Source organism: Mustela nivalis (genome assembly GCF_964662115.1).
Source record: "Mustela nivalis genome assembly, chromosome: 5".
Lineage (NCBI taxonomy): Eukaryota > Metazoa > Chordata > Mammalia > Carnivora > Mustelidae > Mustela > Mustela nivalis.
The window spans coordinates 98,506,608-98,513,686 of NC_139024.1; the positions used below are offsets into that span (position 1 = coordinate 98,506,608).

Sequence of the window (7,079 nt, forward strand, 5' to 3'; positions counted from 1 at the left end):
ATACTAGTACTCATCATTTTAATGACGAAAGGTGATATGGCTATATTAATGTCCGATACAGTAAACTTCGAAATAAGGAGTATTATCGGAGGTAAAAAGAGACATTGTATTATGTTACATGGGTCAGTTCATTAAAAAAAACGACCGATCCCAAACGTGAAAGTAACTGCTAACAGGGTTTCAAAGTACACGTGTCAAAAACTGACAAAACTAAATGGAGAACTAGACAAATCCACAGTCGTATTTTGAGATTCAACACTCCACTCTCAGTAACTGACAGTAAAGCAGACAAAGAGGAGGGCAAAGGATTCAGAAGAGTTGAGTATTATAAAAACTCAGTGTAGTAAAGACCACCACACACTGGATAGGTCAGATACACCTTTCACGTGAACATGGGGTTTTCATCAGAAAAGACCCATGTTGAACTATATGTTGAACCATAAGACAAGTCTAAAATTTAAGCTTTAAATCACACAGACTATTATATGACCACAATTAAATTGTTAGACATTGGGCCCTTGGGTGACTCAGTTGGCTAAGTATCCAACTTTTGGCTTCGGCTCAGGTTATGACCTCAGGGTCCTGAGACTGAACCCCACATTGGCCCTGCTTGGCGGGGAGTCTGTTTGAGATTCTCTCTTTCCCTCTGCCCTTTCCTGCCACTTGCTCGCTCTATCAAATAAATACATCTTTAAAAAAATTGTTAGACATCAATAATAAAAAAGATATCTAGAAAATTCCCAAAGATTTTGAAATGAACTAACATGCCACTAAGTAACACATGGGTCAAAAAAATCATAAGAGATTAAAAATATGAAAAACAATGAAAAATACCACCTAAGAAAATATGTGTAATAAATATGAAATCCGTAGCCTTAGCCACTTATATGTTAGAACACAAGCCTTTTACATTTTAAAATGAGAATGGGAATAAAATAGACTTCAATATGGAATTTCATTTCACAGTAACTTTGTTCAGACCATTTCTCTTTGTGAATTGGAAAATGTAAACCAATCAAACTAAATAAAAAGGCAAGTATAGAAGAGACCATCAGAGGGCACTATTCTTTAACTCCAGAGGAAAAAGCCTTTACTGTGAAAAACTGAAGACGTACTGGTTCTGCAGGAGACCTGAGACAGCACTGAGATTTGATGCCTTTATTTTGAGAATGAGACTGTTAAGGGTTGGGGGTGGAGGTGGGGAGTAATGGAGCAAATGACTTCCCAACATCATAAAAATTCTAGGAATAGAGTCAGAACTAGAAACCAGTCTCCTGTTACAGCACATCATGATTCTTTATGAAATCAGAGGCAGACCCAGACTTTCCTATGGGCTTATGTTCATGAGCTCTATTCCACTGGAACCTCCCAGCGATGAGATGTATGCCTGGAGTTGCTGCAGCTGCTGTGGGTAAGGGGAGGCAAAGAGGGACGCAGACACCAGGACCTGGAGGCATTCGAGCGCACAAAAAGTTGTGCTCGGAACTAGCGCCACCTCTTGGATGTTCTGGTGATGCAAACCCATATAATTCCTTATTATTTAAAGCCAATCGGGACAGGGTTTTCCGCCACTTGCAATCAAGAATCTTCAATATGACAAGCTCCTCTGCTTTACAAGAGAGCCAATGGAATTCAGGACATAGGGTTTTATTTTGGAAAGAGGAAAAAAAAAAAGGTTCTAGGTAACTTACCAGGACTGTGTTGCAAGGTGATAACTAAGGATAGAAAAACAGATGAGGACATGCTCATGTTTCATTTTCCCCCAGAAATTTTAGTTCCTAAGTTATGGATACAATTATTTTCTTCTCTGCTGACTTATCCGTTGCATTCTTGGCAAGGTAAATTATTTCAAAGACCTTTAAGAAAATATGCTGGTAGCAGGGAGATGCCGGTTGTGTCATCTTTAATACAACGGTGTCCTCTGACTCTCTAGGGCTAAAGAGCAGGCAGTAAAAATACTATACAGTTGATGTATTTTGCCTTTATGTGCATTATCTCATTTCCATCCCACAGCAACTCTTCAATGTATTCTCAGGTGTCTTTTATAGACAAAATAGAGACAAAGAAGTTATGAACTGCCTAAAGTCCCCCCATTACTATGTATAAATATGAAGATATAAACTCAAGTCTATGCTCTTGCTTTATGCTAGAAGTACTTGTATCCCCCTTTGAACCCAGTCCTGACAAATTTCCTAGGAACTTCAGTGCATAGTATTTTTGATTGAGGTGTTAGCTGTCAAACCGTTTTCATTAAGAGGGCATATGGTGAGGCAGGTTCTCTTCCACAGACCGCCTCAGAGTCCTGCTGTAACAATCAACAGTCTCTTCCTCCTCCCCACATCTGCTCTGCAGCTGCCAAGCAGCAACCATGAGTGAATGCAACTCCATCCATGTTGGCCATGCTGGTGTCCAGACTGGTAATGCCTGCTGGTAGATCTATGGCCTGGAACATGGCATCCAGCCTGATTGGTCCGATGCCAAGTGACAGGACCACTGGGGGAGATGACGTCTTCAACACCTTCTTCAGTGAGATGGCGCCAGCATGCATGTGTGCAGGGCAGTGTTTGTACACCTGGAACCCACAGTCATTGATGAAGTTCACACTGGCACCTTGTCCATGCTGAGCAGTTCATCACAGGCAAGGAAGATGCTGCTAATATGCCCAAGGAGATCACTGGCCTTGACTTGGACTGAATTCAGAAACTGGCTGACCAATGCACAGTCTTCAGGACTTCTTGGTTTCCACAGCTTTGGAGGAGGAACTAGTTTGGGGCCCACCTCCCTGCTAATAGAGAGTCTCTCTGTCGATGACGACAAGAAGTCTGAGCTGGAGTTCTCCATTTACTCAGTCCCTGGTTTTTCACAGTGGTGGCTGAGCCCTACAATCCATCCTCATTACCCACACCACCTTGGAACAATCAGATTGTGCCTTCATGGTAGACAATGAGGCCATCTATGACATCTGTCACAGAAACCTCAATATCAAACACCTAACCTACACTAACCTTAACCACCTTATTAGCCAGATTGTGTCCTTGATCACTGCTTCCCTCAGATTTGATGGAGCCCTGAATGTTGATCTGACAGAATTCTAGACCAAGCTGGTGCCCTATCCCTGCATCCACTTCTCTCTGGCCACCTCTGCCCCTGTCATCTCTACTGAGAAAGCCTACAATGAACAGCTTACTGCAGCAGAGATCACCAACACATGCTTTGAGCCAACCAACCAGATGGTGAAATGTGACCCTCGCCATGGTAAATACGTGGCTTGCTATCTGTTGTACTGTGGCAACATGTTCCCAAAGATGTCAATGCTGCCATTGCCACCATCAAGACCAAGCATACCACCCTCTTGGTGGACTTGTGTCCCCCACTGGCTTCAAGGTGGGCATTAATTACCAGCTTCTCACTGCGGTACCGATGGAGACCTGGCCAAACAAAGTACTGAGACCTGGGCTCAACTGGGTCACAAATTTGACCTGATGTAGGCCAAGGGTGCTTTTGTTCACTGTTATGGAGTTGAGGGCATGGAGGAAGGAGAGTTTTCTGAGGCCCGTGAGGACATGGCTGCCCTTGAGAAGGGTTGTGAGGACGTTGGCAGATTCTGTTAAAGGAGAGGGTAAAGAAGGAGAGGAATAGTAGAGTTAAAAATGTCACAGGGGAGGACGCCTGGATGTCTTAGTCAGTTAAGCATCAGCATTTGACTCAGGTCATGTTCCCGGCATCCAAGTCAGCTCCTTGCTCAGCAGGGAGCCTGCCTCTCCCTTTGCCCACTGTTCCCCCTGCTTCTGTGCGCATTCGCTCTCCAACAAATACATAAAATCTTAAAAAAAAAAAAAAATTAAAACAAAAAAAAAGTCATAGAGGTGCTCTTTTTACCATGAAGCTTATTCTGTGTTAAACCTTGAAAGGTTGTGCTCCAATCAGTTAATTTGTATGTAGCAGCGTATACTCCCATATACAATTACTGACCTGTGCTCAGGGCGCCTGGGTGGCTCAGTGGGTTAAGCTTCTGTCTTCGGCTCAGGTCATGATCTCAGGGTCCTGGCATTGAGCACTGCATATGACTCTCCCTGGGGAGCCTGCTTCCCCGCCCCTCTCTGCCTACTTGTGATCTCTGTGTGTCAAATAAATAAATAAAATCTTCAAAAAATAATAACAATTACCTGTGCTTGAAAACACAATGCTTTGTTACAGACCCAAGCTGTCCATTTCTCTGTTGGGTGTGAATAAGGTATTCCTTGTAGAAAGGGTGGTAAGGAGGAGGTGGGAGAGAGGGCACAGTGAGAGCATAATGGATTCAAAGGTATTAAAAAAATGCTAGTTTTTGCTCAGAAGTTCCTTCTCAATCATTGGTACCCACTCCCCCCCCGCCCCCGTTTGAGGTATGACCTACATAAAATGTTTAAAGTAAGCTCATCTTAATTGTACAGCTTAGTCATTTTTGAACATATTTATAACCATGAATCATCACCCAGATTAAGATGTAGAGTGAGTCTAGCACTGTAGAAGTTTCTTTTATGTCTTTCCAGCTGGGACTAGTCCATTCCCACCTAGAGGCAACCACTGGTGGGGTTGGGTAATTGTCGCTTAGCGCTGTCTGTTCTTGAACTTATAAATTGAATTGCATAGTACATATATATTTTTAAAATCTGGCTTCTCTACTCAACATGACATTTGTGAAATTCATTCATGTTGTAGCAGTTCTTTCCTATCCTGGTGTTATAGTACATTGCTCTTCCTTTTTTAAATTGAAGTATAATGGACATGTAACATTTGTTTCATGTGTACTACATAATGATATATATATATATATATATATATGGCAAAATGATTACCATAATGAGTCTAGTTAACATCTGTCTCCATACCTAGTTACAAAGTTTTTTTCTTATAATAAGAACTTTAAAGTTTATTCTCTTAGCAACTTTCGAACATGACATATAGTATTACCAACAGTAACTGTGCTATGTATTACATCTCCATGACTTGCTTATTTTATAACTGGAATTTTGTACCTTTTGACCTTATTCATCCATTTCGTCTCCTACAACTCACCCTGCACTTCCGGCAACCACTAATCTGTTCTCTGTATATGAGTTTGTGGGTATGTGTGTTTTAAGATTTCACTTATAAGTGAGATTATACTTTATTTTGTCTTTCTCTGTTTTACTTCAGTCACTATAATGCCCTCAAGGGCCATCCATGTTGTCACAAATGACAGTATTTCTTTCTTTTTTATGGCTGAATAGTATTCCTTCATGTATATGTACACCATACTTGGTTTATTCATTCATCCACTGATGGACACTGAGGTTGCTCTCCTGTCCTGGCTGTTGTAATAACACTGCGGTGAACATGGCGGGGAAGGGGTGCAGATAAATGTTCTAATTTTATTCAGCTCTACACCCATGGAATTTCTGGATTATACGGCAGTACTAATTCTTATGTTTTGAAGAAGCTCCGTGTACCGTTTTCCATAGTGGCTACACAATTTACAGCTCATAAGCAGTCTCTTGTTTCCACATTCTCTCCAATGTTTACTTCTTGCCTTTTTGATCAGAGTCATTCTAACAGGTGTGAAATTATATCTCACTGTGCGTTTCCCCGACAATGAGTGTTGTTGAATACCTTTTCATGTACCTGCTGTTCATTTGTATATTTCCTTTGGGAAAATGTCTATGCAGACCCTCTGCCCATTTTTAAACCAGACTGCTTTTATTCTATTGAGTTGTATGAGTTCTTCATAGAGTTTGGGTATTAACATTTTATCTGATAGAAGATTTGCAAATATTTTCTCTCATTCAGTAGGTTGCTTTTTCATGTTGTTGATGGTTACTCTCCTGTGCAAAAGGTTTTCAGCTTGACATAGTCCTCGTTGTTTATTTTTGCTTTTTCTGTCTTAGCTTTTGGTGTCGAGTCCAAAGAATCATTGCCAAGATTAATGTCAAGAATCTTACCACCTTTTTTTCTAAGAGTTTTATGGTTTCAAGTTTAACGTTCAAGGCTGTAAGTCATTTTTTAAATTGAAGTAGAGTTAACATACAAATGTTATGTTAGTTTCAAATGTACAGCAGAGTGATTTGATCACTCTCTCTGTTATGCTATGCTGACCTCAAACATAGCTACTGTCTCCACATGATGCTACTACAATATAACTGACTATATTCTCCAAACCTTATATCCCATGATTTATTCATTCTATAACTGGAAGACTGAGCCTTTTTTTCACCCATTTTACCCATCTCCCCATCCCTTCTTTTCTGGAAACTTTTAGTTCCTTCTTTGTATTTATGGTTCTGTTTCTGCTTGTTTGTTGGTTTGATTTTTTTGTTAGGCTCCACATATAAATGAAATTACATGGTATTTGTCTTTTTTTGCTTGATTTATTTCACTTAGAGTAATACCCTCTAGATCCATCCATATTGTTGCAAATGGCAAGATCTCATTCTGAACAATTTGATGTCTGAACAATATTTCTGTGTGTGTGTGTGTTTCTGTATCAATGGACACATGGGTTACTTCCATATCTTGGCCATTGTAAATAATGCTGCAATAACCATAGAGGTGCATATATCTTCTATCTTTTCAAATTAATGTTTTCATTTTCTCTGAGTAAATACTCAGTAGTGGAATTATTGCATCTTAGGACATTTCTATTTTTAATTTTTTGAGGAGACCCATGCTGTTTTTCACAGTTGCTACACCAATTTACATTCCTACCAACAGTGTGTAAATGGTTCCCTTTTCTACACATTCTCACCAACACTTGTTATTTCTTGTCTTTTTGAGGCAAGCCATTCAAACGGGAGTAAGGTGATAGCTCCTTGTGGTGTTGACTTGCATTTGATTTTACTTTAATCATCAGGGGATGATGAGATGTTGAGCCTCTTTCTTATGTCTGTTGGCCACCTGTATGTCTTCTTTGGAAAAGTGTCTATTCAGGTCCTCTGCCCATTTTTTAATCAGATTGGTTTTGTTTTTGTTTTTGTTTTTGTTTTGGTGTTGAGTTGTATAAGTTCTTAATATGTTTTAGATATTGACCTCTTGTCAGATACATCATTTGCAAATATCTTCTC

The 7,079-nt window shown here is 40.1% G+C and overlaps 1 pseudogene across 1 annotated transcript; it reads left to right on the top strand.

The window, feature by feature from the left end:
• Window positions 1–4,928, top strand: LOC309864057 (tubulin alpha-1B chain pseudogene; annotated as a pseudogene). Its single transcript has one exon. The product of its transcript is annotated as a tubulin alpha-1B chain pseudogene (transcript).
• Window positions 4,929–7,079: the final 2,151 nt, after the last annotated feature.